The 23,847-nt window shown below is 37.3% G+C and overlaps 1 non-coding gene across 1 annotated transcript; it reads left to right on the forward strand.

Annotated features, from left to right (window-relative positions):
* Positions 1 to 13,551: 13,551 nt before the first annotated feature.
* On the forward strand, positions 13,552 to 13,657 carry LOC134381380 (U6 spliceosomal RNA). The gene has a single exon (XR_010023975.1). It is a non-coding gene; the product is annotated as a U6 spliceosomal RNA (small nuclear RNA).
* Positions 13,658 to 23,847: the final 10,190 nt, after the last annotated feature.

Here is a 23,847-nt window from a genome sequence, read left to right on the forward strand (position 1 = left end):
AGATATTATAATTAGTCCAGAGACTTATCCACTTAGGAACTTTTATAAGTATTTCTAACAAAAGTTTTAATGTAGTATGCATTTCTCCTATGGGTAAGTTGGTTCCACACTTATATTCTGATTTAAAATGAATGATATCTTCTTGCACTCTCCTCCCAAAGTAGACCTCAAAGTTGTGCTCTGGTCTTTCATCTTCTGGGTCTCATCCCATCTAAGTGAACATTACTTCCTTTGATTCCATAAGTGAAATAGTCACAGATTTGCTCTTAAATGTACTATTTTAATAGTCACTCACTTCTACCATAACCAGTTGTTGGCCCTGAGTACCATCCCTGGCAACCCATTTGTCACATTCTGCCACAAATAACTTCCTTTGAAAGTCATGATGTTCTTGTTGGGAAAGTTGTATTATTTGGAATATGACATGTGTGTGCCCAGGGTGATGCGGTGACTTGGAAGTGGGGCCTGTGAGGAAGGGTTAAAGAACTGAAGATTTTAGCCTGGAGAGAAGACTGGCATGAAGAGGGAAAGGAAATGGGGAGGAGAACAATGGTAGTTGTCATCAAGCACCTAAAAATGTGTCCCGTGAAAGAGGTGATTTGTTCCCCAAGGAACAAACCTCAGAGGAACGGGGGAGATGGCAGCAGAGAGGATGTGGTTTCATGTCCAGAGGCTCTCCATCGGAGCTGCTCAAATGTGGATCAGAGTGCCTCGACACTGAAGGCATTTAGAGCCTGGGGTGATTACCCAATCAGGGAGCACTGGGCTGGAAGATCTTTAAAGGTCCATTAAATGAAGAGTTCTATGATCCTCTGAAGTCAATTTTCCCTACAAACTTGTTCTTCTTCCCTGATGAATACGTGCATGATTTTTCCTTGCACTTTAAAAAAAAAAAAAAAAAAAAAAAAAAAGACTGAGTTTTGCAAGCCAGCAACACTAAAAATGAGACATTAATAATCTCTTTGGCAATACAGTTATGCTGAATAAAAGGCCTCGGTGCTCACAGAGAGAATATGTGCTTTCCAGTTTAGTACATACAGAGAGCTCATTAGTTCTAAATTTAGAAGTAAGCTTCAGTATTGGAGGGATTCCAAGTTTGACTAATACATTTGACGATGTCCTTGTTAAAAAAAAAAATGATGGAGAATTTTATTTTTCTATGCTGGTGTGTGTGGGTGGAAAGGCAAAGCACATGCTCTTTTCTTTCTATCAGCTAATTCCATCTGTTCATGATTATTGAGTAGGTGTGCCAATCTAATAGTGCTAAGTACACAGTAGGCATGCAATCGATGCTTTTAGTTTGACGGTATTTATAGTTCTTACTTGGCAGAGGTGAATCAGCTAGCAAATTCTCAGAGCATCTTGATTCAAATGGACTGCTATAGTTTTCTTCATGGCAAGATGCCTGGCAATGAGACCGTGGCCAGTGACAAGATGTCATTTTGTGTCAACAAAGTTTTAATGAGCACCTACTATGTTTAAGGGTAAGAAAATAAAGATAAACGGGATGTCGCATTCAACGTTCTACTCTAAAGGAACTTGGTCTTGGCAGAGAAACAAACTTAAATAAGTAATCTAATGTCGCTGTCACTGATCAAAAAGCCTGTAAGTTAACATAAATTTTCCCCAGCACTCTTAACAAATAACTAACTAAATAGTTCAAAATTCTCTAAACTAGATTGCTTAAAAGCATTCAGTAACTCTAAATAAAGTAACGTGTAGAGCAGTACTTTTCCATATATTCCCTCTCCATGAATATCAGAATAAATTATTAAAAAGTAATTTATTAGAAGTTTTATGTATTTTACAACTAATAATAAATAATAATAAGTATCCACGTGTAATGATTCAATATATTTAAAATATTTATTTTAATTCCTTCCTCTAAAAATATCAAGAGGTGTTCCCTATAGGGAATTCCAAACCTTGACAATGGTCCCGTTATAATTCACTTGACTTGTTTTTCCTTTCACCATTTTTGAAAGCTGCAGAATAAGGTCAGGAAGAGGTGAGAACGTGGGAGGCCAATAGTCCACGCCCGTGGCACTCAGTCCAGCACCCTCAGAGCAGGAGAAGGTGGGTGAAATGCCTTGACAGTTGACATTTGATTACAACCTAGAAAACAGCTAACTGGTATTACACGAGGATGTCACTTCCAGCTCCTCTGTTTCCTTCTTGTTCCTGTCTCCCACTCTCTTCATGATTTAATTGTAAAGTGGGTTGAACTGCACATTGGAACTCCAATTTACAGATTTGCATTGACAGAAACATTTTCATATTGTACTCACTCAAATGCATAGGTAATTGGGTTGTAGACACTGTTAATTTGTTGGGGCGATAGTTGGTGATGGTAGTGATGAGGGGTTACTACAGCAAAGCAACAATCAACAAGATACCTAGAGACAGGCAACAGGACAAAATATTCATGTGTAGTATCTTTTCCTCAAAAATTCCACCTGGAATTTTGATAGGACTGCATGGAATTGACAATCTAATGTGTGGATAATCATCATGTAATAATACTTAGTGACTAATATTACTAACTAATCATTGAATGTCTCTCCATCTATTCAAATCTTTAAGTTCCTTTTAATAAACATAAGTTTATTTTTTTCCCAGAGAGACTTTTAACTTCTTTCTTTAGTCAGTTATTTAAAATGTCATAGTTTTTACTGCTAATTCAAATATCTTATGTATTATTATATTTTCTAATTTGCTACTGTTGGTGATAATATATACTATTATTTTTTGTAAGTTGATTATTGTAAGGTGACCTTAATAAATTCCTGTATTTATTCAAATGATTTTTTGATCCTTTGGCTTTTCTATGTAGATGACCATAACATGTACAGACAATGGCTATAATTCTTCCTTTCTAACACAGCAGCAGTGATCATGAACACCTTTGACTTTTTTCTAATCATTAAAGAAATGTGTAAGAATATATAATATTTATGTAAAATGTTATACAGAAATATATATGCATAAATTGCATTTCTAATACATAAATATATGCATAATATCATACATATGTATATTTATGTGTAAAATTTACAGCAGTGATCATTGGAGCATGTATTCTTCACTTTATTTGAACATGTGTGTGCGGATTTTTTTTTTTTTTCATTTCTCTGTAGTAACCTATGAGTCATTTAATCAAATGATTTTCACCTTTATGTTAAATATTAGTTTTCAAAGTATGGTCTCCAGAATCTTCACCTCTGTTGGACATGTAGATTCTTGGTCCTCATACCAGATCCACTGATCAGAGACTCTGCCAGTCTGATGGTCACAGTGGCCTGCAGGTGATTCTGATTCCTTGTTTCAAGTTGGAAAACCACTGTGGTCAAAGATAAGAAGTCTATCATCCCGACTTCTTTAAATATTTCCTCTTTGTTTTTTTCTATTTCATAAGACTCCAGATATCCAGATGCTGACTTTTCTACATGTAAGTGTTGATCCTTTTCTTTATTCCCTCTGAGTTCCTCAACTGCATCTTCAATGACTTGTGCTACTGTATCCATCTCGCCTGTTCCCAGTGTTTGTTGCTTTTATTTCAACTACTATATATGATACTTAATAGTTCTATTTGACGTATTACGAATTCTTATATTTTAGACGAAAATATTCTTTTTTACCTTTTTAAGGATTTTTAAAATTTTGAAATTCTTCTCTATTATAACAATCCAGATACAATCTCACATACTGCATGTTGTTTCATTTGTTGTCATTTCTGTCCCAGTTGAAATCCTCAGCATTCTGGTCATTTGACCTAAGAATTTATTTTCTCTTGGGATATCACCTCCATATCTGATAAAGTGATTAGGAAAAGGTTCAAGGACAGGCTCTGGTTTGTGTGTCTTCAGGTGAAGTTAATCGGAATAGACAAGATGTGTCCAAAGCAGAGCATGCCAAGAACCGCAGACACAGACCACTGTTGATGACATATCTCCATCATTGTGCGCCAGTGTAGCCAGTGTTTTATTTTTTAAATTCTAAGGGAATACAGAATTGGCAGGATTTTTTTTTATTTATTTTTATTTTTATTTTATTATTATTATTATTATTATTTTTAGTTTGCATTCAACAAGCTTTTTCTGTTTGGAGGGCAGGGTGTTCAGATATGAATGCCCAAAGGCAGCTGGTCAACCTCTTTTCCTCAGCTCCTGTGCTAGCATGACTTCTTTCCAATTTATCTAGTGATTGGACAGCAATAATCTTCCCAGCGTAAGATCAAGAGAATTTCTCTTCCTTTCTTTTTTGTCTCCTGCAATTGGTCTTTTCACTACTGTGTCTAGCTAACAAATATCACTCCCTGTTCCCTGCGATCTGTAACACATGCAGTTTATGTCCACCTTCATTGCCCTCAAGGGCTTTGCACCGTGTGTGTGTGTGTGTGTGTGTGTGTGTGTGTGTGTGTGTGTGTGTGTGTGTGTGTGTGTGTGTGTGTGTGTGTGTGTGTGTGTCAGACCATGTGTTCCTCAAATTTTGTAGCCTCTTCAAGGTTGATTGATTTGGGGGGAGAGACCAATCTAGCACTCAGTATTGGTTCACCATTTTTTCCCAGTGTTATCTCCTTGAACTATAGATTCAATTGCTTTAGTCTCCTATATAAAAACATCCAAATATGGTTCCTTCCTTATGAATCCAAACTCCTTGGAGTGGAGGGTAGAGATTTTCATACCCTAAGCTCAACCGACATTTAAGCTTTATATCCTGCTACTCTACCTAATTTTCCCTATAATCTAGTCACCCACACTTTCTTGATGCCCCACAGCCCATTATCACTTTAAGCTCTTTCAAGTGTCATTTGATCTTTGCCCTATTCCTTTCTCTTCATCTTTATGTAGCAAAATTATATTCAATTTTTAGTATCAAGGTTAAATTTTTAATTCTGTGAAATATCACCTCTTAGAGCAAAATTATCAATTCTTTTTTAAAAATACGGCTAGAATATGGAAAGAATATTCTATATCACTTCCTTGCTTATTTTTTGCAAATATTTTAAGCCTGGCATACTGTTAAGCTGAACTGCAAATTCAGTTATTTTACTACATGAGCACCAAACAAATTCATTTCCTTTAATTTGTTAAGCACTAATCCCTAATCTTTTAAGTATGTGTTGTTCTTCCTTGGAGCCCATCACCTTATCAACATGCTTCTTAAAATTAATAGACAAACCAAAACTAGGGAAATGGTGGATGATCAAAGAAAATTCACTTAAATAAATAATTTATTTTTTACAAATTGGAGAAGGCCCCTTAAATACTAAGTTTCCACAGTAACTCTTACTGGTAATAATTCCAAATAAATCCACTTATCTGCAAATCACTGCTGATGCTAAATCTAGCCACTAACATCTCTTTACGTGCGCTATGCATAAACTAGCTGCCAAATGAGGTGCCTGCTAATAGTCTGCTTCTTTACAATCCATTTGCACACAGCAGACAGCATGAGCTTTTTTAAGAAAAGGGTGACCATTTAATTTCCTTGGATTACACTGTTCCACGGTATCTATCGCATTGTGAACAGAATCTTCCGGGATCCCCAATAACTTCAATCTAGACATACTGGCTTACTATCAGTTTCCCCAAACCCCTTGCAATATCTACTTTGGGTTCTTTGTACTTGCTGTTTCTTTGATCTGAGTGTTCTTTCTCCAGCTTCTCATTTTAGTGATGCTTTAGTTCAATTGTCAGCTTTTCTGAGAGAGAAACACAGCGGCTCTGCTGCATCTGTAGTTTATGCTTCACAACACCTTGGGATGATGGCACAGTCCACTGACTCCTTTGGCTATCACGAGGTCACATGTCTGCTTCCATGTTTAGGTTTGTTTTCTCAGTCTAAAATGGACGATCCTTGAGAGCAGAGAAGAACTTTTCTGACTTTTAACATTCTGAACTTAGTGACAGGTGCAGAAAATAGTACATATGTGGTCTCAGAGTCTTATGTAATTATACTTTATTGAGTAAATCCGTGACACTAACTTGCACAGAGCTTTTGTAAAACTAGCTTCACACTATCTTTTCAATGTATTTAGTGATGGCCAAGCTTTATCCTTTGTGTTATCTATTTTATTTTAGAGAACAACAAAAAATCTGATATTTCAAATATCTATTAAGGCAACTAGTGAAGATCCAGTGAGTAACAAAAAATTATCACTGTCTTATCTAGCGATTCATCTCTAAGTGTTTAGCATGATATATGATATATAGAAGGCTATTAAAATATTATGTGACTAAATATGAGATACATTGTAAATTATGAAATATTACTTTTTCAATTTAATGTAGAATTTTTGACCAGTCATCATTAAAAATTGTATTTGTGTAGAGGAACAACCATTTAAAGATGCTTATCCATAATCTCTTGTGAAGTTCTATTTTTTAATAATTTAAACATTATTAATTTAATATTTAAATTAATAATTTGTTTTTTTGGTATAGTTTGCTACATTCTCAAGGCCCTCATTTGCAATTATTTGGGAGATAAATGTTGTAACCTTGTTTAGTGTGTGTCACACTCAAAGCAGAAATAGTTTATCACACTCCTTCTTCCTTGGAATACGAAAGACCAAGAACTGCCAGGCACACTACTGACTTTGTGTATAGGTTGAAATGATCTATAAAACTCATGGTTGACATTTTCGTTTTTCCCTCAAAAGTTTTCCTTCTTTCTAGATGGTGACTGAGGAGTCATGAAACAGGACACATTGGAGATAGGTGCTGATAATGTGTGAATATCACAGCAAACAGAAGCCCATGGCTTTGACTGAGAAGACAGTTCTAGAACTTTCCTTTAGGAATTCAATAGCAGATTTAACATTTATAACTGGCAAGTCAATTTTTCCTTAACATATATAAAATTCTTTATTGATGCACTTTGGACACAGAAAAGCCTGTTCCTATACCTTCAATATGTCTGTGATTTATTGAGAGGAATAAAATACTTATTAATCATTTGAGTTCAGGATATGAAATAATTTTTCAACTTGTCCAGATGAGCCTGTCCGGTTAAATCCTGTCATCAATTGCAGGAGATGGTAGAAACTGGGCCTTGGATGTCACTCTGTCTTCAGACACAGTTTTAATTTCAGCTTCTACTGGCGCGTCTGTGTGCGACAGTGAGTTATGAGTTTCCACTCTCTCAGCTCGACAAGTCACTCACAGATGTTCTGATAACGTGACCATATTCTGGAAGAATTATTTTAGATAAATGTAATGTTTTCATGAGAATAAAAATCACTTTGTGTACTATATGAAAATTCTGTGTGTAAAAGAAGCCACGTGACATATAAAAACGGTAATTGTATTCATTGTGCATTTCTCTCTTTGACAACCCTGTGGTCCATGTTAAAAATCATCTTTCCTCCATGAGGAAGAAAACCTGTGTAGCAAAATAGTACCATCTTGCTGAGAATTCCCATAGGTCAAGGCAAACTCTGTTGTCAGTTTACTTTCCCAAGTGACAATTAAGGGGCACAAATACTTTTAAATGCACAGTTTCATATGATCACTGCAGAACACAGAAAAGAGAATCAACCAAACGTACTGCCCAACACTGATGAGAATACAGAACATAAAATAAAATGGCAGGGTTTATCTTAAAGAAGGAAGTTTAGGGTAAGTACGTTTTAATAGAAATCAATGGCTGAATTTTTTTTTTTTTTTTAAGTAAAACAATTGACACTGAGCGAGGGGAGGAAAGTCTATAAGGCTGTGCCCAAGAATACCTAGTGTGCCCTTTGAGGCAACAGAGATTGAGATTCTCAACTTGTTTATAAACTCTGCTGAGGTTTATGTGAACCTCATAAAGGTATTCAGTGTTGTTTTAAGGGTGAAACTAGATAATGCACCAGCAGAATTTAGCATAGTGTCCTGTGCATAGTAAGTGCTCAAGATAGATGAAGAGTTTTTGTAGCTACTGTTGATAATATATTACACTGTGTATAATTTAATACCAGGCTATTCAAGTAACTACATATGAAAATGTCTTTTCTGAATGTTATTTCTTTATTAAAAGGTGCTAGCTCTAAACCAGTGCTTCTCAACCAAGGGTGATTTTGCCCCTACAGGTCACATTTGACCATGTCTGGAGACTTTTTTGATTCATAATGGGGGAGGGGGTTATTACAGGCATCTGGTGGGTAAAAGCAAGGATGTGCTGCTAAACATCCTCCAGTACAAAGTGCAGCATCTCCTTCACAAAGAATTATCCCACTCAAGTGTCCTGATGAGGCTGAGAAATTCTGTTCTGAACCATTTATGTGATTCCCTTGTTTTCCGTAGTTGTTGTGACAACTATTATTATTACTGAGAAAACAATAAAAACTGAGATATACAATTTTAGCTTCCCCCCTCATCCCCTCATCATTGCTACAACCAGGCAGAATGTGTGAGCTACAAGGTGCAGTGAGAGTGCTGAGAGAGGCGACGTAGGAAAGAAGAGAAAGTTATGAAGGAGTGAGTTGATCTGCCAGAGAAGTTTGATGAGTATTTCTCTTATTTCAAACTCCTATTCTGAGCGAATAGTCCAGAAGTGAACTTAAGAAATTTAAAAAAGCAAAAATTCAGAAATAATAATAAGGCTCCATGCAAATATGATGTTCTAACACAGGCCAGGAAGGTCTATGGGAACAGAGGACACAGTGAAATGTACACATATAATCTGGAAAATATGCAAATGTAAATTCAAATTGGACCAAAAAGGTGACTCTTTTTGAACTACTACTGCCTAAGTGGATCATAATCCATTTCGTAAAGAAGAAATTAACATCAGAACTCCACTGTACATTCTTGTTCTTATAGATACTTTATACTTGATTGTAAATTTGCTCATTGAGTGTTCACTGCTCAAGTAAACAAGCTCCTCTAAGTATTGTTAGGGATAATTCCCTGCCATGATAGTCAGGGTTTTGCCCAACAGCAAGTGGAACAGTACAGAGGGTCTTTGTGAACAATGCTCTAATGCAGACAGGACAACAGAAGATAATGGCTTGGACATAGGCAGTTAACTAGATTTCATGATTTGCACTTACTGTCCAATTCCACAGTGCTTTGACATAGCACAATATACCATAGCATATTGGCATGCTTCCAAAAGATGGTCAGTTAAGAGCATTTCCAGAATTTAAACAAGAGGGATGAATTTTACAGGGTATTTTAAGCGATGGCATGTTGTAAATGAGGGGGTACTTTAAGGATCACTCCAACATGGCCCAGAAAATTACACTCAAAGAGGCTTATGAAATTAAAGGACTAATTATACTCACAGGTCCCAGAGACAGGAGGCAGCGCACACAGAACAGGAAGCCGTAGGGGAGTAGATCCCAGGAATCGGAATCCAGCTCAGCCAAGGTGTGTGGGGATCAGAGAGAGAGAGAGAAAGAGAGAGAGCCGCCCCACATGCAAGTGACTTTGTGGGTCAGGAGGAGCACACAAGCAAGAAGTGTGAAGGGGTTTTGTGGTGCATTTGAATGTCACTAGGACTCAGTCAGGGAGGGAAAGAAGGGGAACATTTGGCCTTATCACACGGGTGCACCTGTCATCTGGGCAGGATGCTCACAGCCTGTTAGTGGGTATGTTGAGGAATCAGGAAAATATAAAGTTTTACACATTTACAATAGATATGGACACACACGCACACATGTATTTTTCATCTCATCTTTTCTGCAGAAAATGATTTGTGGTGGAATAAGCATCCACACAGTGGGCTCCCTTCTCAATGGTGGCGCTGGTGGATTGGCACGCAGCTCAGATAGAGCAATGTCAATGCTGATAGGATGCTTAGGGAGACACAGCAGGGATAAGAGAAATGCTGAGAGTGAGGAAACAAAGGAATGCTGCTAGAAGCTCTTCAATTTTTATCTTCTTTGTAGGGAGGTCAAAAGTCTATCATGCATGATTAAAATTTTAATTAAATATATTAAATTCTAGTTTAAAATTTAGTTTCACTATCCATCGAACACTTTGAATTCCCCAATAAGATAATAAATCGTAGTTGCCATAGGAATTTCACTCCCTGAAATGTGATTAAAAGTAAGTTTTTGTTATCTAGTAAAACTCATTATATGGATTCATTGTCAATAATGGTAGAGAGAATACTTGTTAGAAGCAACAAGAAAGAAGGAAATCAGGTGTCAAGGCACTGTGGATACCAACCCTGTGAATCTAAGGCACAATATCATTTACTTTTTGCCACCAAATTGCAGGTCAGTATTACCACGCATTTTATATTTGAAGAAACTGATGCACATAAAATATTTTGCAAAAGATTGCATAGCTGAGAAAGCAGGAAAAACTGAGGTCTGTGGCTCTGTAGTCTTTGAACTCAACCCCACATTCTGTTCTCTCTCCAATAGTCTTTAAAGGAATGCATGTTTTATTTTCTGAAATGAAACTTCCCAAAGTTAAACATACTATTTATTGAAGGTCGGAAGAATCCGATGGAGCAATGAAATCTTTTAAAAATACTAAAACAAGTTTTAAAAATACTAAACAAATTTGCTCTAAGAGTTCTAAACTTATTCTAGAATTACTAGGAAATGTGACATCATGGATTGACAATGTCTGTACACAGCCATTTCAGCATCAATCTAAGGGAGTTCCAAAAGAAAGAAATACTGGGAATTCACTTTCTGCTTCTTTGGTCCAGAGGTTTTATTGCTTCTTTGCCTTCAACTTCATACTGTGACATCATTCTAATCAGAAATAGAAGAATGTCTTGCCAAATTTAGGACACACTTGAACTTTGTAATTTCATACATTTGAAATATGTTCAAATCTTTAGAAGTCAGGTTGTGAACTATAAAATAAAAGAAAGTTCCTTCCTTTTTCCAAGAAAAGTGCTATTTCACAGCTTCATGGACATCACATTTCCTCCACAAAGCCAGACTTCGATGAGCTAAGTGTGAATAAATTAGAAACATATGCACCAAATTGTCTCTGGATTTGTCATTAAAAAAAAAAAAAACAACACTCACATACTCTGACAATAAATACACTAGTCTGAGAAATTGGGTACACATTAAACTGGGTTAGAAACTAATAATTTCACACCTTTAAGGGAGTATAACTTACTTGTGTTCATCAATTCTAATGCTTAGTATTCATGTTATTGATTTTTTTTAAACTAAGTTTAACTATAATTTGAAATAAAACACTCCCTGTGGTAGTTCTTTCAAGAAGCAAAGACACCTCAGAACAGGAAAAAAATAAAAGAATATAAAAACAAAACTCAACGAGGGAGAAACATTATACTTTTGATCCAGGCATTTCCACATAAGCAGATCTGAAAAGTGAGATAGGATGGGAGCTTTTTTTATGTTTATCTTAGAAAACTGAAATTGATTTATGCTTGATAAACAACATACAACAGAATACAAATACAATAAGAATCCACAATGCTGTTTTGTTTAAATGTCAGCATTTTATCAACACTTCATCACGTCTCCCAAGGAATTTGCACTCTGATTTATTTCCATGTTATTGAGAACTGTTTGTAATTGTTTTTGTTTGTATTTGAGAAGTCATGTGATTCCACATGACTTACCCTAGCATCTGTACTTTGAGAATATTTGGAATGATGATAAATGTTATTTTCTTGATTTTATTTTTAAGTACAATTTTACCCATGATCAATAGATCTGTAAAAAAATTAAAGAAGTTTTGAAATCCATAATTTTATGCCTCGATTCTCTCTGAATTTTCACTTATGTATATATTCTTATGTCAGCATCACCACCCTGTTGCATAATAACATCTTTGACAAGCTCTGAGTTCTGTTCACCTCATAAGGCATCTACTCAGATGGAATGTGGCCAGCCTGGTATATTTCATCAGCCATCAAAGATTGGTGCAATTCCAGCACAGGATGACTCTTTTGGTGAAAAACACTGAAGTCTTGAGTATGTGGAGGATTTGAAATTAACCTAATCTTTCATAACAGTGAAACAGTCCCTTTTATTTTTATGTCCTTGCATGGTAAAGGATGGTGGTTGAACTAAACTTAAAGGGGTCAGTAAACAGTCTTACTAATTCATGCTTTTTTCTTCTTGATTTGGACTCTAATATTTTTCTTCTTGATTTGAATATATTTCCTCCAGTGGGAGCAAGAGGAATTTGAGAGCTACAGCTTTGTGCATGGCTCTGCAACCTTGGCTTGGTTGAGACGGGATTGCATTACCATGACATTTAAGGAGGAAAAAACAAGCCATTCTGAGTAGTGTCAATCTGCCTTGTTATCTATTTTTTAACAACGTACTATAAAGATATTCCTGTTCACACAGAGCTAGTGGTTTACCCTCTGGTGGATTCTACCCTTACAGATGCTTGCAGATAAATAAAGCTGGAGCAGAGAGAGTATAATTAAAAATTAACCACACCCAATTGGCTCGTTACCGCTTTCATTTTTGCATGCTTGTTTGATGAGGTACTTTTTAAGCCTTTTTAATTGTGATATAAAATAAGGCCTCTGGTGACCAAAAGCTCTAAAAAAAAGAACGAGCATTGTTTACCCGGGTTGTCCTGCAATCTTCCTTCCTGGCTTTTTACTTTTCAAACTTGTTGCATTTTCAGTAGCTCCTGGAGGTATATTATGCTAACAAAACTTGGTGCTGCTCTGACTGGATTGAGAATCCAAAAGCTCTGATTTTCCTACTAATCCCTAACTTGGTATGAAAACTCTCCTGTCTCTTTAGCTCAGCCCAAACAAAGTTAGACAGCTTTCAAGGATGTGCTTTAACAATTGAGAGAGAGGGAGAGAAGAGAGGGAGAGAAGAGAGAGAGAGACAGAGAAAGACAGAATGAAGGGGAGGAATATATATATATATATATATATATATATATATATATATATATATATATATATATATATAGCGAGGAAAATATATGGAGAGAAACAAATACAGAGACAGACATGAGATAGAGAAGCAATTTAGTCACACACCATAAATTTCTAAAATGATTGTTAGCCATAAGTTTATTTGGTTGTCACCATTTACTGGGTTTATAGACATTTGCCCATTACTTCCTTTGTCCTGAGTAGTTTGCTATTAACATATTCTCTATTCATTTCTGAAGACTGGCACTGTACTGCAGTGACATTTAGTTTCTCCACCTACTGGCTCTAATTATGTGTGTTTAGTGATTTGAGGCATTGAAGGTGGGGGCCATCATTCATCTAATAAAACCTGCACCACATTAGGTTTCTTTAGCCACTAAAAGCAGAAGATTTCTCTTCTTTTTCACTGTCCATGGGCTGTAAGGGATTGTTCATTCAGTCCCCATTTCCTGTCTAAGATATTCTAATTTTGAACAGAGACGAATGGCATTTGTAATACCCAACCCATCAGGAAATCCTGTTGGCTCTACCTTTGAAATATATCCAGAATCCCACAAATTCTCACCAACTTCCCGGTTCCCACTCTGGCTGGAACAACAATCTCACTGGATTATCGCATAAGCACTCCACAGCTCCTTGGTCCCATGGCTCATCATTGTCAGTCTACTCTGAGCCTACCAGCGAGAGCAGCTCTGCAGAAATGAATGCCAGGTGCTCATTTTGGCAGCGCATATGCTAAAACTAGAGCATACAGAGAAGATTAGCGTGATCCCTGAGCAGGGGTGACAGGCATGTTCATAAGGTGCTTTATATGTTTTCCGAATATACTAAAAATCACTGAATTGTATGTGTTGAAAAAGGGTAAGTTTTATGGTAGATGAATTACTCAGTTAAGCTACTACAAACTAAATAAGTGAAAGCAAACCATACCCATTCTCTGCTCCAAACCCTGCAATAGTGGTTTATTCCATTCAGAGGAAAAATTGATGTTCTTAAAATAGCCCACAAACCTGTGACCTACTCCCCAACCCCATCACTAACAACCTGACATTTTCTCCCAGTCATGTCCTCTCACTTTAGTCTGATGCCAGCTACACTTCTCTGGAAGGTGACAGGTTGCTCCTTTACCTGTTTTCCCCTTATTGAGACCAGTGATCCTGCGGGCACTCCAAGACAGTTTACCACTGAAATAACAGGAGAACAGCGCAAGCCTCTTGAGCTGGTCCCAAAGAACTGCAAAGAGCAAGAAAAGGCAACCAGCTCAGGGGTTGGTTGTGGTAAGCAGGTGAGGAGCTGTTTGAGGGTGCCCCTGGTCAGGAGTCTGCATGGTTCGAATCTCCTGTCAGCGCCAAAGTGGCGAACACCTGGCTTTCTTCTTCCAGATGTGGGTGTGGCAGGAGGAGGGAGGGGTGAGATATTACACATCTATTTGCTGCAACCCTAAGGCGTGTCCCAAAGGTTCTCTGCTCCACATTTTCTTTCTCACGTCCCATTTGTCACCCTCTAAGATATCCTATGTTTACCTGTGCAGGTGTATTCAGTATTTGGTGTCAGTGTTCCTCTGGCTCTCTCCAAACCTGCTGGAAAGTCAACAGCTTAAGGGCAGAATCATTGTTTTACATGCTGGTGAATCCCACGTGTATGAAACAGACCTGGTGCACAGGAGGAGCTCAATACATATGTGCCAAAAGAGCCATTCAAATGCCTGAGAAGTGAACAGCTTTGGCTACTACCCCTGTTCTAGTCTCCAAGTTCTCTTTGATGACTCATCTTCTCGGAAATTTTTCAACCTAACTCTTAGCCTGTGGGACAATCAGAATTTTACTAGAGGTTAAAGTACTGACACTGTATGATAAATACATAAAGTAAATGAAGCATTGATACCAGAAATAAGAATTGTCTCACACCTGGAATTATTGTAATTACTGGAAAATTGGTTTGGTTTTGAATGTTTACTTGAGGGTGAGTCATTAAGTTCTTTTATTTTTATTTTTATTGTTTAATAATATTTATTATAAGCATATTATTATTACAAATTGTGGTTTTCCTTTATGCCCTTTACCCAGCCCATCCCTCCCCCCCACCCCACCCCCACCTCACCCCCGTCTCTAATATTCTGAAATTTTAAGGAATTGTTTAGGTCTTCCTTTCCTTCCTTCCTTCCTTCCTTCCTTCCTTCCTTCCTTCCTTCCTTCCTTCCTTCCTTCCTTCCTTCGCACCTAGTTAAAAATGAGAACATGTGGTATTTCTCTTTCCTTGTCTGGCTTATTTCACTTAACATAATTTTCTCCGGACTCATCCATGTTGTACAAATGGTGGGATTTCATTCATTTTGATGGCTGAATAGTATTCCATTGTGTATATATACCACATTTTCCTTATCCAGTCATCTGCTGATGGACATTTAGGTTGGTTCCATATTTGGGCTATTGTAAATAGAGCTGCAATGAACATGGGACTGCGGATATCCCTTCAGCATGACGATATTAGAAAGCTTCTGCACAGCAAAGGAAACAATCAACAAAGTGGAAAGACAACCTATGGAATGGGAAAAAATATTTGCAAACTATACATCTGACAAGGGATTATTATCCAGAGTATACAAAGAACTCAAACTATACAGTGAAAAAAAACAAATAATCCAATTAAAAAATGGGCAAAGGAGATGAATAGATATTTCTCCAAGGAAGACATACAAATGGCCAACATGTATGTGAAAAAAATGCTCAGCATCACTAGTCATCAGAGAAATGCAAATCAAAACCACATTGAGATATCATCTCACCCCAGTTAGACTGGCCATTATCAAAAAGACCAAGAATAACAAATGCTGGTGAGGATGTATGGAAAGGGAAAATCTTGTACACTGTTGGTGGGACTGTAAATTAGCACAGCCATTATGGAAAACAGTATGGAAGTTCCTCAAACAACTATAGATTGAACTGTCATATGATCCAGCAGTCCCACTACTGGGCATACATCTAAAGGAAAGAGTCATTAAGTTCTAATGGTAAAAGTGCATCCCAACTTCTCTTTCTTTTGTGGTAAGAATATCTAGCATCTACTGTCTCAGCAAATTCCAAGTATAAACAGCACCATTGACTGCAGTCTTCATGCTGTGAATCAGCTCTCAAGATCTACTCCTCTTAGATAACCACATCTTGGTGCCCTCTGGACTGTATTTCCCCCATTTCTTCATTGCCCACAGTCTTTTTAATCCCCTTCAATGTGGGAGAGTTCCTTTATCTTTCCCTGTCTTTCATGACTGACACTTCTGAAGACTACTGGCTGATAATTTCATAGAATGTCCTTCACTTTGGATTTTACTGATGTTTTCTCATGACTAGATTGAAGTTATGAGTTTTTACCAAAAATAACTCAAACGTGATGTGCCATTTTCAGTACATCATATGATGAGGAGTGTGGTGTTGATAATTATCCTAACCAGTAATGCTAAATCTGATCACTTGGGTGAAGGTCACTGGGTTTCTTTACTATACATTATCTTTCCCTTTGTAATTAGTACATTGAGATATAGTTTGAGACTATGCAAAAAGTTTCTGCCTTTTTTCACCCACTAGTCTTAGCATTTGTTGATTTTTTTTTTTCCTGTGACAATTATCACTGTGGTGTTTGCCAAATTTCCTATTTTCTGTCATTCCTTCTACATTTAATCATTGAGATTTAATTTAAGAAAGATATTTTTATTCTCCACTATTTATTCTTATGTTTAATTGTTCCCTCCTCATTCATTTTTTAGAAGAGAGATTGTGTAAAATTGGTGTTAATTATTCTTCAATCTTTTCATAGAATTCTCCAGTGAAACCATGCAGGCCTCAGAGATTTCTTTTGGGAGGGAGGTTAATTATACATTGGACTTCCTTAGTCATAGGCTACTCAAATGATCTATTTAATTTTGAGTGAGTGGTGTTAATTTGTACATTTAAGAAATTAAATCATTTTATCTAAGTTGTCAAACTTATGTGCACAGAATGGTTGATTTCCATTTGATTCCTGAAGAGTATTCTATCTGGGTGTATGATTCTGTGTTGACATTCTTTTCCTTCAACACTTGAACAATGTTCCACTTCTTCTGTTCTCCATGGCTTCTGATAGAATAAATCTACAGTCCTTCAATATGTTTCCCTTGTAGGTAAGGTACTGTTTCTCTCTTGCTGGTTTCAATACTTTTTCCTTTGTCTTTAATTTTTAGAATTAGGGTGTGTCTTGATGTAAATTATTTAGGTTTCTCCTGTTTTGGCATCACTCAGCTTTTTGAATCTGTGGGTTTATGTATTTTACCAAAGCTGGGAATTTTTTAGCCATTGTTTTTTTGAGTAATTTTTTTAGTTCTGCTCTATTTCTGTTCTCATTCTGAAATTCTTCTGACACAAATGTTAGATTTTCCACCATAGTCCCGTGGCCCTTCCAGTTTTATTCATTGTGACCAGTCTATTTTCTTCTGTTGTTCAAATTGGGTAATTGCAATTCACTGATTTATCTTCCAGTTCACTGATTCTTTCTTCTGTCCCCTTCAATCTGTTTGAGCTCATTCATTGTTTTTGAATTTCTAAATTTAGGTTATTGTATTTTTCAGTTTTAAGATTTTCATTTTATTTTTCTGTACATCTCCTTTTTTTTTTTTTTTTGAGACTTTCCGCTTCTTCACTGAAACTGTCTATTTTTTCATTTGTCTCAAGTGTGTTTTTAATGCTATTGAACAATGTTTATGACAGCTGCCTTAAACCCATGGTAAGATTAACAGCTCCATCATCTGGATGTTGGCACCTATTGATTTATCATTTTTAATTTAGTGTGAGGTCTTCCTCATTCTTGGTATGTTGAGTGATTTTCAATTTAAAACTGGACAATTTAGGAATTCTTATTGCGGGAATCTGGATCTTACTTGAAACTCTGTTTAGCTTCCTTTCTCTGACAAACCGTCAGCAGGGAAGAGGATAGAAGTCCAGGTTTCCCACTCTGCTTCTGTCGACACCCAAAGTGAGTCAGCTACTCTTTGTTGCTGTCTTGTGGTGAGAGTTCCGATTCTCTGTGAGGCATCCTCTGGCATTGATCCTGTTGAGAGGGAGAGGGGCCTCTCTACTACTAGGTGGTTGAGGACATCCAGGCTTTGCTACTGCCTGGTGGGGTAAAAGTTCTGTTTTCCTACTTAGCCTTCTCTGATACCACCCAATTGGGAGGGGATAGGGATTCAAGTGTCTCATTATATCCTGAGGACAATGAAAGCCTGAGTGCCTTACTTTATACATGATGGCATGGGTGGGACTGCTTCTTTCCTGTGGCGTTCAACTACAGCACAGTAGTTATTATCCCAAAGCTTTCTCTTTTCTTGGCTGAATCTTTTTTACACCTTTAGTTAGAAAGAGCAAACTTTATTGGAAGTATTTCTTGTTTGGGCCTATTGGATTAATTCAAATTTTCTAATATCAGTGCACTCATCACAAGATTCAGGATTTATTGTATGGTTGGAGCAACAGGGAGTAGCTTTAATAATATGCTTGGTTAGTGGCTGAAGTTCAGAGTCAGTGGTAGGCCACAATCAACAAGACACTCTCATGCCAAAGGCGCAAGGGAAACATTAGAAAGTGAATAGCAGTCATCCTAGAAGAGCTCGCTCGTCCTCTGCAAGCCACAGCCGACTGTGTGAGAGGCTGAATTGGGACTGGGATCTGGGATTTCAGAGGAAATAAGCTTGATGTTGTAGTTGAAAAGGCCAGGTAGGGTTGTTCTTCTATCAGAAGCAAGGTAGATGCACTAACCGTAATAAGCTGAAGGGCCTGTGGTGATGGCAAATTGATCGTTCCTCTTCCAGGAATGAAATAATTAGGAGCTTAGTTGAGATATATAGGCAGGACCATTTTGAGTTTAATGAACAGAATGCTTATTCAGAATTATCACTGTGGGTATTTTCAAGCTCTTGTCCAGTTCACAGACATGGCACCTTGACTGAGGGGGCTTCTAGGTCTCCTTGAGAAAGATCCCTGCAATATAGCTACATTTCTCTATTATGTCTTCCTCCACACCCTCTTGGTGGGACCAGCGGTAGCATACCAGAGTGACAGCAAACTGCAAAAGAGAATGCCACGATTTTCCATGGGATACTAAATACTGGCTTTGATCTGACACTAATATTTGTATTCCAAGAAAAGACACAGTACTCACCAGTCAGAGTAGGGGCTTATGGGGGTCAGCTGACAGGTAATGATGTCATCTGGCATGTTTCACAGTGAAGATGCAACTGAGAACTGGCAGACTTACAAACCTGCAGCATCATCATCTTGATCACCTGATTAAGGAGCAAAGTATATTAGGAAAAGCCAGAAAGCAGTCACCAAATTGATGGGATATGTTTGAATAGTAAGCCAAAATTAAAACTGTATTTTGGTAGAATTGCAGAATCAATACCATCAACAAATAATGGAAATATTCAGTATTTGTAACTCATATGGCATCCATGTATAAATCATTTGTTTGGCAAGTGATGATCTTGGAGATTGGACATAAATTTTTGTAAACATAAACAGATATGAAGCTCACTGCAACTGAGGTTCAGGATATGTATTTATCTAGTTAATTACTGGGTATGTAGCTATGGACCTAGTAAGTACTTCAACTCCCATCAGCAAAGGTATTCAAAATCAATCTGTGTTCACATGACAGGCACAGGGGTACATCCCATTGTTTCACCATTGTCTTATCTTACAGGTATGTCATTTTTTCTTTGTTATAATATTGTTAGGGAGGACACTGACTGCTTTACTACCTCAAAGACTGTCACATTAGTCCCCTAAGTTGATGATAGCTCCACTAATTAAATCTACTGAGCAGGAAGTAGCAAGTGTCCTACATATTTTAGTAACGCACATGCATTCCAAGGGACAAAGGATCAACCTCATGAAAATCCAGGAAACTGACACATGCGTGAAGCATCTAGTTTTCAGTTCTTGGGTATGACAGGAAATTTTCTCTAAAATAAGACACTTGCTCCTTCAATTTGTGTAACTCATGAAAAAAGAAAGAGGCACAATGCTTGCAGGGCATCTGCATTTTGTAGATGACATAATTTACATTTGGCTCTATGTACCAATCCACTTACCAGGTTTCCATTAACGCTGATGTTTTAAGACAAGCATGAAACAATAAAATCTCCAGAAGCTGTTCTCAGGTCCAGTGTAAACTGTTTTCACATTGACATCATAACCTGCAGTTTCAGTGGCATTTGAGATGTCCATGCAGACACAGATGCTGTCTGGAATCTCCAAGAACCTCATATCCCTAAGATTTTGGTGCAAGGCTGTTTACTCTGCTACTAGCAAGTACTTTCATGGCTTGCTTCTGTGGATCCTAATAAAAACTGAACCCCTGGCCATGGTACCTGAAATGACCGTGTCCTGAGAACTAACAACATGCACTGTCATCTTACTCAATCACAGGGTTGTATGTGCAGAGCAGAATTTGACATTTAAATGGAAACCATATGCATGAGACCAGTTGACAGGGACGTGGAAGATAAACGTGAACTTCACATCCCGGTGCCTCGGTCCTCTCATGACACCTCTGCCTTCTCCATTACTTCCTCAGGCTCGCTCCATGCATTGCACCTGTCAAACCCAAATCTTAATGAGAACCAAAAACGTCAATGGGGCTAGGAATTTCATTGCTACCTTTTGGCCAGTTTCAGCCTTTGGCATCACAGGGAGCTCCCAATGATCATTTCACAGAAGAGGAAATGCCCTGTTATAGAGATGGCTCTACGTGATATGCTGGCACTCGTGCGTGAACATCGGCCGCAGCTCCAATTAGAAGTGGCCCTGAACATGGTAATGAAGGGAAAGCCTCCGGTGAGTAGAACTTCAGGTTGTACGTCTGTCTGTGCATCCTGTGCTCGAAATAATGGTCTGCACTGATCCATAGACCATAGATAATGGGGTAGCCACATCATTAAGTGTTTTAGAAAGAACAAGAAAAATGGTGACAAGGATATTTTGGGAAGCAGTAGCTTGGTTGGCACTTTTGAAGTGGGCACAGGATGAAAAAGAAGTCGTGCTTCATGTAAATGCTTAACAGAGGCTCCTGCAGAGGAGCTCTCAATACCATACGGAAAGGGTCACTTGCCATGTACCTGTCAGTCACAGCTATCCAGGATTATTTAATGGCCCATAATCAGAGTAGCAATGGCACCAGAATTAGAGGCTTTACATAGGGTGAATGGCATAACAAAGACTGAACCCTTGACCCTGGTACCTGACCATTTTATGAAGGACCAGTCATCTGCCTGGTGGCAGGTTGATTACACTGGACTCCTTTAATTATGAAAACAAAAGTCCTTTGTTTTACATATATTTATCCGGTTTTTTTCCTTCACTTTCTTCAACATTTCTGCCAGAATCACTGTTCATGGACTTTAAGGAAGTCTTGTTAATCTCTACCAACACATACTCATTTTATAGCAAAGAAAGGGAGGTAGGGGGCTCACACTGAAGGGTTAACTGGTGTTACCAGGTGCCTCGTCATCCTGGAACACCTGACTTGATAGAATGATAGAACAGCCCTCTGGAGTCTCAGTTATAATACCAGCTGGGAGACAGCATCTTTTGAGTTTGAATTGTTGGCGTAAAGAATCATCTTTGAACTTCAAATCCACAACCACTGTATTGTGCTGTCAATACTACAGTACCACCTAGGAACCACAGGACAGACAGAGGTAAGATCAGCCACTCTCATTATTATATTGATAGATCATGAAGAAGCATTTTGCTTCCCATTCCACAATCTTGGTTTTACAGGGTTTGAAGGTTTAAGTGACCAAGAGAAGAGTGCTTTTACCAGAGAACACAGCCACAGTTCCATCAAATCATACTCCAGGAGAGTCCACATAAACAGTAAATGTATATGTACACAATGCTTTTGTAAGTATATAATATATGTGCATCAATATGTAAATGTAAGAACATATACATATATACGGTATAGATATGCCTTGAAAGCAAAAAAGAAATGTGTCCATATTAAGTCATTTGATTAAACAAATTTTAAGAACAAAAGACATGGCACTTATATAAATATGTATAAATAAAAACAATAAGTAAACACCCCCACACAAAATAAATAAATAAATACAAATGGTCTCTTTCCCCAATGGATTACCACTTGATCTCTGAACAACTTAACCACTTTTTGACTTGGCTTCCCAGGCTGCAAAATGGAACAATTGTCATAGATACATCAGAGGAATGTTAAAAAGACTAAACATTATAATCTATATAGTCATAATTCATGTGAAGTGCTTAGCACCTCTTTCCAAGGAAGTATTCAATAAAAATGATCTATTACACTCTATATTTATAGATCTATATTTATGCCCATGTATACATGTACATATCAAACAAAAGATAGAGTGACCATTTATCATGTACCTTTCTTTTTTACAAATTTTACTTCTAGAAAAATCACTGTGGAATTGTAAACTGCCCTTAATACTTTTCAACTTAAAATTTACAGTTTAAAAATGACAGGCATGAAAGTAACAAATTGCTTTGTATATATGTAATTTATTGTTCAAACAATGTCAAGAGAAACAACCATATGTATTGATGTTTATGGAATTAAAACTTTAACCTTCAATATATGGTGAACTATTTTACATTCCTTGTATTATCCCCAGAATCATTTTTCTTTCTGCTCATTGGATTTTTGCTAAGTATTAGTAATGATGATAAAATTATCATTCCTAAATGATTCCCGAGGTTATAGTCAACCCTCAGCTTTCTGCTACATTTTTCTCAGTGGTTAACGATTTACAGAGCAGAATTTGCTGGGAATGTGTCTAGGACCATTTTTGTTAATGGTCAGTTTTTAAAGTGTAGGTTGATATTGGTACAGATTTTGTTTTAGTAAATCATTCCCTGTGAATGTTATTACCAGAAAGACAGCTCCCTCAGCCCAGCCTCTAACCCACAGACTGCCTTGATGTGGGAATTAGAGGACTATAATTAATCCTGAAGAAAATTGAAAAACCCGTGATCATTTCATGGCATGTTTTTTAGCTGTGTGATTCCTCCCACACTGGTGCTCAATCTGTGAATTTTCCAAATATGCTTGCCAAAGAAGAAACGCTGCTGAAAATAAGCTTGAAATAGACAAGGGAAGGGGAAAGTAAGTAAATTTAAAAGTTTAATGAGATACAAAATAAGTTAATGCAGTTTTTGGCCAATTGCAATTTATCAACTTGGCTGTTATTAAGACTGAAAAGGGAGAATTTCCACTCTCATTTGGATTTTTTAGGCCACCCAAACACAGACTGAAATTTTTTAAGTTAAAAACTATTAAAACTAAAGGAAAATTTAGACATTAAATAGTATAAAACCTTCATTGGTGGATATAAATACAAAGACTCAGAGACATGAAATGCTTTTCCTAACATCCCTTTCAAGTTATCAGTAAATTCAGAATGAAATTCAGGTTGAGTTTTTCTTTCCAGTGGTCCACAGGATGTGTTACATGCCAAATGTATATACTATCCTGTTTTAGCCATAGCTTAATATTTATAATGTTCGTTTCAAGGTGCATGATTAAGCTCACTTCAGAAAGTGGTGGAAGGGGAGGGAAAGACTGATTTATGTTGAGATGCCAAATAAGACATGTGGAAGAAATGACAGGGGTATTAAAATCACCATTTAGTAGCCACCATAGTAATAATTGATTCAGGCAAGAATCATCAATGAATAAAAAAAACGTTTGGCAAAAAAATCTGTTGGGGACCCGGATATTTGAACACCCTCAGGGTATCTCTCCAGAGATTGCTTATTGGTAACAAAGAGAAAAGGTAACTTGAAGCTGGAGAGATCTGGCAGATTCCACCATTGCCAAGTGATTAAAGTTAACAGTCTGAGAAAGGGACAAATGTGTGCCCCCTGCTGTGACAGTCTGAACACATGCCACTTGGGTAGGATGTCTGCCAACAAACCAACCAACAGCAAAGAGCTC

The sequence above is a fragment of the Cynocephalus volans genome, chromosome 6, assembly GCF_027409185.1.
Source record: "Cynocephalus volans isolate mCynVol1 chromosome 6, mCynVol1.pri, whole genome shotgun sequence".
Taxonomy (NCBI): domain Eukaryota; kingdom Metazoa; phylum Chordata; class Mammalia; order Dermoptera; family Cynocephalidae; genus Cynocephalus; species Cynocephalus volans.